Source organism: Rhineura floridana, chromosome 7, assembly GCF_030035675.1.
Source record: "Rhineura floridana isolate rRhiFlo1 chromosome 7, rRhiFlo1.hap2, whole genome shotgun sequence".
Taxonomy (NCBI): Eukaryota; Metazoa; Chordata; class Lepidosauria; order Squamata; family Rhineuridae; genus Rhineura; species Rhineura floridana.
In genome coordinates this window covers 111,456,876-111,469,460 of record NC_084486.1, presented here as the reverse complement: position 1 = coordinate 111,469,460, position 12,585 = coordinate 111,456,876, and the positions used below count along the sequence as shown (strand labels likewise).

At 42.7% G+C, this 12,585-nt stretch overlaps 1 protein-coding gene across 3 annotated transcripts in view; it reads left to right on the top strand.

Moving 5' to 3' along the window:
- Positions 1–12,585, top strand: part of PID1 (phosphotyrosine interaction domain containing 1) — a 160,341-nt gene that overhangs the window by 53,344 nt on the left and 94,412 nt on the right. The window lies entirely within an intron of this gene.

The following is a 12,585-nucleotide window of genomic DNA, read 5'->3' as shown; positions in this document are numbered from 1 at the left end:
TTTATTTAAAATATTTCTATCCTGCCCTTCTACCCTGTAATATGGCACTCAAGTAACATGTCTGTTGAGGGAATGTTCTACACTGATAGGAAAACAATTGAAAGTAGGTGAAGAATTTAAACACCTACTGTTTCAACAGTATTCAAAGTATTTACACAAGGTGGGTTTGATCCAGGTTAGAGTAGACCCACTGACTACTGTAAGTCCTGTTGATTTCAATGGGTCTACTCTAAGCATGACATAAGTCTTAGTCCAACCTGTTAAGTTTCACAAAAGTCAGAATGCTATTAAATCTCAGGAAATTTTGTGTGGAAGTAAATCCACTCTGTTATTCCTGGACTTGTAATGATATCCTCCGGTTGGTTTGGTTTTTGTTTTCCTTTGTTTTAATTGTCATTTGGCCAGTTAAACTTCCTCATGGATGCTGGATCCTGAAAAATAACTGATACCTTGAAGCAGAGGTCGGTGGAGAAGATCCTCAGTTTCCTCACGTACTGTGGGCCAACTGATAGTGGGTGGGATCACTCTCCTGTCAATCATGTGACATTGTAATGATGTCAGCTGACTGACACTTGTCAAAGTTCAAAGGAGGTCAATGAAACTGCTGCTCTGCTGCTCAGTGCTTATAGCAATTTCCTTTGAAGGTGTGCTGATAAGCCTTGGGAGCACGTCTGTAAAGGGGCTTCCTGTAAGCACTGACCAACTGTTTGGTGGTTGCAGCAAGCACCTTTGAAGTCCATTTGAAGGATGTTATTTGGATGACTCCAAATAACAGATTCCTGCAAATGGAGAATTTTTCTGCTGCAGTGAAGCTGATTGCAGCGGGGCTTCCTGGGACAGACGGAATCCTACTTGCAAAGGAATGCATGTGATTTCAGGTATATGGCAGGTGGGGCCATTTGTAGGGAACAGTCTCTTGGGCCAAATTGGGAGCCATCTTAGGCCTAATTAGGGCCATGGGCCCTTGGTTTCCTATCACTGCCATGAAATACACTTACTTTAAAATTAGAGAAATCATCTAGAATTAGTTCTTAAGAGGGTGAAATATTTAAAGAAAATACACTAACATGAATAAAAAACAGTTGGCATAAACTTAACATGTTTAAGGTCTGAGGTTGCATTCCCTGGGTAGATGGGCTGCAAAAGACACCAGGAGCGCTGCTGCTAATCAAGTAGAAAGTGCTGGGCTATGCAGACACAGCTGATGATAAGGCTGCTATCATTGGAGGAGGGAAGCAATGTTCAGCGATTTCCTCTCCTCCTCTGCCTCCTCTAAATCTACTCTGGAGGAGATTTATTTATTTATTTATTTATTTATTGACTTATATCCTACCCTTCCTCCCAGCAGGAGTCCAGGACAGCAAATTTAGAGGGGTGGAGCTGCTGGGGGAAGGGAGAATCGCCAAAAAATTGCTTCCCTCCCAGTTCCAGTTCTCAAGCTCAAAATAGTAAATTTAGTTTATTTTCCACATAAGAGCAAAACAGTCACAAATAACTATCACACTGATAAGTAATAGGCATTGTACAGTGCTTTAAAAATCAAGTGAAATTAGGGCTTTGTAAACTATGCTAACCAGTTTATACTGTACAGTGTAATCTCCCTGTACAGTAACGTAACAGAGGAAACCTTAAACAACATTGATAACACTGCATGGTATTGTCCAGTGAACAAGATCTTTGAACTATCTTGGATGGTAGCACTGGAATCTGTTGTGTCTAGCAGATACACTATTAAGGAGGATGTGCTGCATTTCATGGAGTCCTAAAGGGTGTCCATGGACGCTATGGCAGAATGTCTCTGTGTGGCTGCTGGAATATCTGAGTTCCCTCTGTGGATGCATATGGACTGCATATGGTCTGCAGTGATTCCTTGTATGTTATGCATCTCTTGTTGAAAGGCCATATGCAGTTGTGTCCCCCACTGTCATGAGATTCTAGCTGATCTATGAGATGGTCATAGCTACCTCCAAAACAGAGGCAGTCTGGCTGTTGATGCTTGACACAGAGGAATGGCATGGCTCTTGTTTCAAAGCAAACTTCAGGATGTCTTGTATAACCTTCAATAAGGTGGCAGTGGTGCCCACTCCAATCTTGCAGAGGAAGCATTTGGGATAGCAGCCAGCCAAAGAGATGGGGTTGGATGAGAAACATACCAACATCTAAGTAAAACAAACCATGATCTGTGAACTGGATCCTGACTTGTTAAAAAAGATTATTATGGCTGAGTATTGTGTCCAAAAGCAGCTGTAGCCTGTGTTGTTCATGTTTAGCTACATGTTATCTATGGAGTGGTTTGAATCATAGGATTTCTGTTCTTGGCACTGAATCCCCTTTTTATCATGCAGCTAAGTCAACAGGCTTAGCCCTTTTAATTTGGCTGCATTTGTTTCCAACTGATGTTTTAAACTCTGTTTTTGGATACTGGTAGAAGAACAGCACAGGTTGCTATGAAGACAACAAAGGTGAGGCCTGAACAGAGAAACAGAATGTGCCAATTCATCATGCCCCTATAAATAACAGATTTCCATAAACAATATTGATTGGGAAAGTGGCCAAAGAGAGAACAAATGTCTTGGTGTGCCTATTTGGCTTTAACAGTATCCTCATTATTTATTGATTTCCATTGTCAGCATATATTGTTTTAAATGTGCTGGCACAGTCTGATCAGTTTCATTTCAAAACACATCCATTGTACATCAGATTTGCTCAATTAGATTTTAATCTAACATTTGAATTTCTTGATATGGTGCAGCTCGAGGAAGTGGACAAGGTGCTTGGAATGGTGCGGGCGACCACATCTGCTCTGGACCCTTGCCCATCTTGACTGGTGAAGGCTGGCAGGACCGAAACCACCGGCTGGGCCAAAGAGGTGATAAATGCCTCCTTGAGAGAGGGAGTAGTCCCTGGTAGTCTCAAGGAGGCAGTAGTGAGACCTCTGTTAAAGAAACCTTCTTTGGACCCAGATGTTCTTAACAACTATAGACCGGTGGCGAATGTCCCTTTCTTGGGCAAGGTTTTGGAGCGGGTGGTCGCCGGTCAGCTCCAGGCGCTCTTGGATGAAACCGATTATCTGGATCCGTTTCAATCCGGTTTTAGGTCCGGTTTTGGCACTGAAACAGCCTTGGTCGCCCTGTATGATGACCTTTGTCGGGAGAGGGACAGAGGGAGTGTGACTCTGTTGATTCTCCTTGATCTCTCAGCGGCGTTTGATACCATCGACCATGGTATCCTTCTGGGGAGACTCGCGGAGTTGGGAGTTGGGGGCACTGCTTGGCAGTGGTTCTGCTCCTACTTAGCGGATCGTCGCCAGAAGGTAGTGCTTGGGGAACATTGCTCGACACCCTGGACTCTCCATTGTGGAGTCCCTCAGGGGTCGGTTTTGTCCCCCATGCTTTTTAACATCTACATGTAGCCTCTGGGTGCGGTCATCAGGAGGTTTGGAGTGCGTTGCCATCAGTACGCTGATGACACGCAGCTCTATTTCTCCTTTTCACCTTCTTCAGGTGAGGCTGTTGATGTGCTAAACCGCTGCCTGACCGCGATAATGGACTGGATGAGAGCTAATAAACTGAAACTCAATCCAGACAAGACTGAAACACTGTTGGTGAGCTCTTTCCCTGCCCGGATGGTGGATGTTCATCCTGTTCTAGATGGGGTTACACTCCCCTTGAAAGAACAGGTTCGTAGTTTGGGGGTCCTTTTTGACCCTTCCTTGTCGCTTGAGGCTCAAGTGGCCTCGGTGGCTCGGAATGCATTTAGTAGCCCAACTACGCCCCTATCTGGACAGCGACGATCTCGCTTCAGTTGTTCACGCCCTGGTAACTTCTAGACTGGATTACTGTAATGCACTCTACGTAGGGCTGCCCTTGAAGACAGTTCGGAAACTTCAGCTGGTGCAAAACGCGGCAGCCAGGCTATTGACGAGGACCAATCGGTCTGCACATATAACACCTGTCCTGGCCCGTTTGCACTGGCTACCTATTTGTTTCTGAGCCAGATTCAAGGTGCTGGTTTTGACCTATAAAGCCTTACACGGTGTGGGACCACAGTACCTTGTGGAACGCCTCTCCCGCTATGAACCTACCCGTTCACTTCGTTCAGTATTTAAGGCCCTCCTCCGGGTACCATCTCACCAGGATGCCCGGAGGATTGTTACCAGATCTAGGGCCTTTTCTGTAGTGGCCCCCGAATTGTGGAACAGCTTACCTGAAGAGATACGCCTGGCGCCTACGGTGCTTTCTTTTAGGCGCCAGGTTAAGACCTGGCTGTACTCCCAGGCTTTTTAATGTTTTTAATGTTAATGTTTACGTCTACGCTTTATTTTAATATTGTTGTTGATATATGTGATTGATTTTATTATATTATTGTATTTTTAATCTGTTTTGTACACCGCCCAGAGAGCTACTAGCTATGGGCGGTCTAAAAATGAAACAAATAAAAAAAATAAATAAAATATTAAGAGTAATGTGTCCCACTTACCTTGTTTGTGTAGTTTTTAGCAGCTCCTTTATATTGGACAAGAACTGGCACACATTTGCTATGAATAACGGTGACTAAATTATGGTTTGATTCTATGAGCTGGTGCCTTGAAGGTGCAGCATACAAGTTAGATAGTGCTGTTCCATTGCATCAGGTCTGGTGCTCACAAAGCTGTTGGCATTTTCCATTAGCACTTCTATCTTGTTCTCTTTCCACAATACTATAAACTATTTGGAATATTTTCAGATAGTTAATATGGTTGGGGGACTTCTAGAATTACTAACAACACATCTATATGTTAACAAAGATCTAACCACTACGCTACTCTAGCTACTCAGTTGGTGCAGTGTATATGGTGTTGCTGTTCTGTACAGCAGGCGAAGCCAATGTGTTGCCCACCAGCTGCTGTTGGACTCAAACTCCCGTTATCCCTTACCCTTCACCTTGCTGGGTGAGGCCAATGGCAACAGGAATCCAAGAACATCTGGAAGGAATCATGTTGAATACCATTGCTGTAGAGCAGTTGTTCAATCTTGGGTCCCCAGGTGTTGTTGGACTACAACTCCCATCATCCCCAGTCACCTTAGTCTGGAATGATGAAAGTTGTAGCCCAACAACTTCTGGTAACCCAGGGTTGAAGAATGCAGCTACAGATAATGCCTGTCTCCAAATCACTGCTCTGCCATTAAGTTCATTGGGCAGGGTTATCCAAGCCAAAGTCTTTCAGCCTAACCTACTTGCTCGGTGGTTGTGACGGAAAAAAAACAGCCACATGTATGCCACCATGAGCTCTTTGGAAGAATGATGGGTTACAAATATGACAAGTAAATACTTTACCATTTCCCACTGTTAGCAAGACTCCTCTGTAGACACGTGTTTCACATTCACACATTCTATCTTATGAATTAGGATCTTTAGACATTGGCAATAGTGTGTCTTTGCAGATTTACCCAGTTACTTACACTCACATAGATCTTAAACATGGGGGCATTTATTGAGCATATACACACAGAATCAAAATATATATAGTACATTTAACACTTCAGTGGGGAATAGCTCAGTACGGTTACATATCTGTTGACATCAATGGGGATAGCTCAGTAACAATACGTGTGAGGGAATTAGCTACATAAAGCTAATCATAACTAAACTCATATACACACTCAGTATACAAACACACAAAGGAGCAAGCACACAAGGCATAAGAGGAGATGGGATGGAGAGTTGAGTTCAGCACAACTAAGGAAGGTACACTAGCCTGCCCTTTCTCTCTCTCTGGTCTCACTTTGCAGACTAGGTCTCAGTTGTGCAGCTGGGCAAGGAGGACCAGAGCATGGCTTTTGAATCAGTCACACACACACACACACACACACAGAGTCAAAGATAGGCAGAGGGAGCAGATGTGGAGGCTACAATTTGTAGGGAAAGGACCTGCAGAAGACAGGATAGGGAGCAAGATACACCTTTCCCAGCCCTGATGGGCAATCTAGAAATAGAACTGGAGCATGTTGAGACTCCTGGGTCACGCAGAGGAACAGCAGGGGTCCTGAAATGGCTCCTTGGATCTCTGCTTTGGCTAGCAAAGGTCCAGAGCAAAGCGGGAAAAGTAGTGGAGCTGTGAAAAGAGCTTTGGAAGCAGCTTCAGTAAGCAGGGCCCTCTATTTCAGCAGGCAGAAGTCCAGAGATAGTGAAGGAAAAGCAAGGGAAAGTCAGACCCCTGGGTTCTGGCTGGCTAAGTGATTCAGCAGGCGATTTCAGGTAGAGTGATATTCAGCAGGGTGGGTGATCAAGACCTAGAGCCCAGAACAGCGATTCAGCAGGTGATTTCGTAGTGGAACTGGGCAACCAGAACGGCCCTAGGAGTCCAGTTTTTATACCTTTCTGGACAAAAGCCTCAAAGGAGAATGCAGAATTGGTTGGATCAGGCAGTTATCCTTCCTTAATTTCCATACCTAGATGAGTTGAATGGTCCGGGTAATGGGCTTTTCTTTTGTGGAGACAGATGGTGGCATTCAACTTTTAGCTAGCTTGATAAGATTTGAAAATGGGCTCTTCTCTTGAGGGCCAGACTTCTGCAATTACTTTTAGGATTGCATTGATTGGATTGCCAGATGTCATGTCTTGTGTATGTGAATGGCAGCATCCTCTTGGTTGAAATGATATATTTAACTCTTTCAGCTACTTTTCCCATCAGGTCTCAAGAAGCTTTTCTGCAACATGAACCAAACTGAAGCTGTTTTAAAAATCATATAGGCCATGTTGGGGTGGAGTGTCTCTCAGGTTTATAGGTGCACAGTCAGCCTGCCAACACCACAGCATTATAGTTTGTACAGATATCAAGATCTCTTGCTGTCCCCCCCTCCCCTATATGAAGTCATGAATGTCTAGGAATGGTTCTGGTGAATTGTTATTTTTAAACCACTCCTTACTCAAATGTAAAAAGGCAGAGATTAAAAAGGTTGCCTGTAATTTGTGAGGTTGTGCCACATGTTTAATGCTTTTATTAAATTCTTCAAAGTGAAACCAGTTCTGTACAGTTGGTGATCAGGGTTAGTTCTTGTTTCAGTCAGATATGTAATCACCCTTCTTGAAAAGCAAATGTTTCTCTTGTTTCTATCGTGCTGCTTGACATGTTCATTTAAACCTGGACTGACCCTTGTGTAGAGTTTGATTAGCATTCTTCTTAGACTTATGAAAAAGGGTGCTTGCACTTGTTCAGCTGCCAATCACTCATCTTCAGTGAGTATCTTTGTAAAATGACATTTATTTGTTTGTTTGTTTGTTTGATTTATATCCCGCCCCTCCTCCCAGCAGGAGCCCAGGGCAGACGTGTGTGTACTTTTGAAAGTGTATTATGGTGAAGTGTAATTTGGAAGATTGCTAACTTAAAGTTTTTAGTTCATCTAGGCATATAATATTGACTAATGTAATGCTGACTAATTTTGGAAAGTAGCTTATGACAATTGAAGTTTTTTGGAATGGAATATTATTTCTGAGAGAAAAATCATCTCGTTTGAAATGTGGTGTTGGAGGAGAGCTTTGCGCACACCATGGACTGCAAAAAAGACAAATAATTGGATGTCAGAACAAATTAAACCAGAACTATCACTAGAAGCTAAAATAGTGAAACTGAGGTTATCATACTTTAGATGCATAATGGGAAGACATGATTCACTAGAAAAGACAATAATGCTGGGAAAAATAGAAGGGAATAGAAAAAGAGGAAAACTGAACAAGAGATGGATTGATTCCATAAAGGAAGCCATAGACCTGAACTTGCAAGATCTGAACAGGGTGGATCACGACAGATGCTATTGGAGGTCACTGATTCATAGGGTCGCCATAAGTCATGATTGACTTGAAGGCACATAACAACAACAACAACAACAACAACATTATTTCTGTAGCAGGCATTAATATGCTGACTTTGGAGGGAAAAAACCACACACACCCATTATTTTAATTGCTAAACAGTAGTGTAGTGGCAAATTCAGAAGTGCAGGGTCCCTTCATGATAGTCACAGTCACATGGTCTCCCATATTTTTTTTTTTGCTAGGTTGAGAACTGCATCCTTGTTAATGCAGACTTCCCTAGGAGCCCATAAGCATGAAAGGGGAGAGTGTTAGCCTCTGAGAACAGTCTTCTCAGTGGCTGACTCGCCTCCTTTCACTCTGATTGGCTCCAAATCAGCAGGAAAGGACAAGGTGGCATGTTAGAAGACTCTTCTCAGTGGCTTACACTCTCTTTTCATGCTGATTGGTTCATAGGATGCTGGAGACATAAGGACTCTGTGGGACCCTGCTCTGAAAAAAGTAAGGGGCCTAAGATCCCCTGAGTCCCTGGATGACTACACCCCTGTTGCTAAATCAAAAATCCTTCCCTTCAAAAGCATGTGCTAGTAGAAATTTGGACTTTGTGTCTGCAAAAGAAGTTACCTCTGAATCCAGAAACAGTAAGTGTACTTCTAGCTGAATTTGCATACCTACACTTGCTCAGGATTTACATTATGATTGTGGGCAGATTGCAGGAAAGTCAAACTCAGGATAAAGTGGAAAGTTTAATGCATAGCCGTTCAATCTTTTAGCTGATCATGCGAAGTCTAAACCTACGCCCCATTCTGTGGGTCATTATGGTATCTCCAAAGCACAATGGGTAGCCTTGGAAACATATCATATGCACTGAAGATGAATGATTAGCATCTGAACCAGTGCAAGCACCCTTTAGGATTTTTTGTAGGCTTATGTTTATGATAACCAGTGTGGTGTAGTGGTTGAAAGTTTTGGACTTGGACCTGGGAAGCCAGGGTTCAAATCTCCCCTCAGCCATGAAGCTCACTGGGCTGGGCCAATCACTGTCTCTCTGTCTAACCTACATTGCAGGATTGTTGTGAGGGTAGAATGTGGGGGAAGGTGGGGGGAAGTTTATGTATGGCATTTTGAGCTCTTTTAGGAAAAGTGGAATAGAAATGCAATAAAAAATAGCCAAAATCATAACGTTAGTGCAGGCTGTGTGACCACAAACTCTGTCCAAATTCTTGCAAACAGCAACTGAGGTAACAAATCTGTATCTGAGCTATATCACTGTAGACCAGGGATTTGTTGTTGTTATGTGCCTTCATGTCGACCACGACTCATGGCAACCCTATGAATCAGTGACCTCCAAGAGCATCTGTCATGAACCACCCTGTTCAGATCTTGTAAGTTCAGGTCTGTGGCTTCCTTTATGGAATCAATCCATCTCTTGTTTGGCCTTCCTCTTTTTCTACTTCCTTCTGTTTTTCCCAGCATTATTGTCTTTTCTAGTGAATCATGTCTTCTCATGATGTGTCCAAAGTATGATAACCTCAGTTTCAGCATTTTAGCTTCTAGTGACAGTTCTGGTTTAATTTGTTCTAACACCCAATTATTGACACATCTTTGCATTTGAGGACCTTTTCCAGTTCTCTCATAGCTGCCCTCCCCAGTCCTAGCCTTCTTCTGATTTCTTGACTATTGTCTCCATTTTGGTTAATGACTGTGCCAAGGTACTGATAATCCTTGACAAGTTCAATGTCCTCATTGTCAACTTTAAAGTTACATAAATCTTCTATTGTCATTAGTTTAGTCTTTTTGTCGTTCAGCTGTAGTCCTGCTTTTGTGGTAGACCAGGGATAGGGAACTTTTTTCAACCTGAGGGCCACATTTCATTCTGGGCAACATTCCCAGGGCCACATGACAGTGGTGGGCAAGGCCAGAGGCAAACGTTGGTGGAGCAACTTTTATTTTTGTACCATAGACTAGTTTCTATGCACAAACACACACTCCTCTCTGTTCTCCATTCAGACAAGCAAGAGGCATTCTTAGAATTCATAGACACATTCTAGCCAGGCAAAAACACTTGGGGGAGGGATGAAGCATGGCCAGTGAGGGGTGTGGCCTATGGAGAGTTCCAAGGACCAGATAGAGGTGCCTAGAAGGACATAAGGCCTGAGATTCCCCAGCCCCGCTGTAGATTGCTTTGTGCAGGTTCACATGATTCAGTGCTCCTCCACTTGGAAAACCAGATGTCAGCAAGTAGAATTCTAGCCTCACCTTCTACCAGTAGTGCTTCTGTGACAGCATAATGGCTGATGGAGATAGACTGTTATGGTTTTTTAATTTATTTTAAAGCATTTATAAACTGCTTAAAAGTTCAAAAATTGATTGCCAGTGTGAAGTCAAAGAAACAAAAGGTATATAATTAAAACATTAAAATATGAACAAAAAACACAAGCTAAAACCAATAAAACAGCAATATGAAAACACATAAAATCATATAAAAGTGAATAAAACGAAGCTAGAGGATTCAAAAACATAAAACAGGGTTCAATCTTACGGGTCAGGGAAAGCCTTGGCAAAAAGGTAAATCTTCACAAGATGTCTGAAGCAACTGATGGTTTCTGTTCCATGTGTGGCAGTTTAGATGTTATATTCACTAATAGGCAAAAAAACCTTGCGGTTTAAGAATGTGCCTATAGCCAACAGATATTTCTATCAAATTTTTAAAAGCAGGGAAATTAATGCACCACGGGAGGAGACCTGACCTCCTTTCTGAGATATTGTACTGCCCTACACATCTGTAAACATGCAGACATAATTTGGGTTGGTCTTTCATAGTCCAATCCACTTCCTGTGTAGCTTGGAAGGAGGAGGAGGGGGAAGGAGGAGATTGGAAGGGGATGGGGGAGGGGAAGGGAGGGGTGAAGGAAGGGAGAGGGAACGGGCAAGAGGAACGGAATAGGAAGGAGGAGGGGAGGGCAGGTTTGATCACTTGCATGCTATTTGAGTTCAGAGGGATTTACTCCTGTGCAATCATACTTAGGATAGGTGAAACGACCTGGGGGAGGGGCAGGAAGTGGAGGGGGAGGGAGGGAGGGGGAGGGGAGGAGATTGAATGGGTGGGCACAGGGAAGTCCCTTTCCTTTCCAAAAGGAAAAGATTATGGACAGTATCATTCTTCTTCAGGGTTTCCCCTACCTTTTTATTCTACAGGCGGCACCTGTAGCCTTCCACCCAAATTTAAACCAAAGCTGTTCCTGGCCACATCCACACAGAGCTTTATTTCACTTTAGACAGTCATGGCTTCTCCCAAAGAATCCCGGGAAGTGTAGTTAGTGAAGGGTACTGAGAGTTGCTAGGAGGTGTCCTGTTCCCCTCACAGAGCTTCAATCAGAGCAGCTGACTGAACCACTCTGGCCACTGGAGCTCTGTCAGTGGAATAGGAATCTCTTCTCAGCACCCTTCACAAACTACACTTCCCAGGATTCTTTAGGGGAACCCATGACTATCAAGGGAAATAAAGGTCTGTTGTGGGTGTGGCCCCCTGATTAGCCAAGCCCAGCAGCTGTGAGTCTGGCTTTTAGAACACTGACAGTTGGTTCTTACTGAGCATGCCCGACACTATCATTCAGTTCAATGCTAAATTTCTTAAATTAATTAAAAATCAGCCAGGCATTTTTTTTACCTTGTAAACTGCAGAAGATGACGGTCAGAGTGTGGGGCAAAGTCAGTAATAGGATTACAGGAGTTTGTGAACATGGCTGATGTTTAATGAATTTCAACAAATTATGAGACTGACAGAAGAAAGTCCAAAAGGGGGCTGGGTTTTTAGACTTTAAACTCTCTATTCTCTCTGACTGTTTTGTGCATCGCCATGAAAATTTAAAGGGTTGTTAAGCCTGAGTTCAGGACTATAAATTCAGGACTATAAGTTTTGTAAGGTTTTGTTTTGAAATGAGCTTATGGGAAAGAGAAGAATTTTCAATTTAACATTGCAGAATGCGAAAAATCCATGCTGGCTATAGTATACAGCCACTCTCATGGCTGTATAATTCTAAATAAAATAAATGAATTGCTGTACATGGAATATTCTACTTTATATGCAGCTTGACTTCCTGGAATCAAGCACAATCTTGTTGACTATGACCATATGTCCACATTCATTCAGACCAGGCAGTTGTGTTAATACATTACTCTCTCTGTGTGTGTTTATTTAACAGCTCAAGTTCCTACCATCTCAAGTCTTCTCCTTTAATTACACATCCTCATGTGGTATAACTACCAACCCAGTCAGTCATTTGACATTCATAGTTGACTTTGTGTACTTTAGCCACAATTGGTTAGCTGATGCACATGTTACTAAAGCCACTTCCTTTTGTGACTCTTGTGTGGGAGCCATTATCCTTAGTTGAAGCTGCATCCCACTAAATATGAAAAGCAGCTAGCAAGTTTTAAGTTTTTTGCTGTGTTACACATGGTAACTTGATCACAACCATTTCCTTTTTAATAAAAAGGTAAAGGCAGATTCCTAAACAACCACGGCCCAAATCCTCAAATGGCATGGTCTGAAGGCACATGATCAGCTATTTTGCTAAAGCTCAGCAGGTTCAAGCTGGTTCACTGCCTGAATGATAATGATGATGATTACTTTATTTACATAGCACCATCAGATGTACATGGCTCTGTACATAAAACAATAAAAACAAGTCCCTGCCCCAAGTGGCATGCAATCTAAATAAAATAAAATGAGGAATAAATAAAATAAATAAAATAAAATAAATAAAATAAAACAAAGGAAGGGAGGGGAAA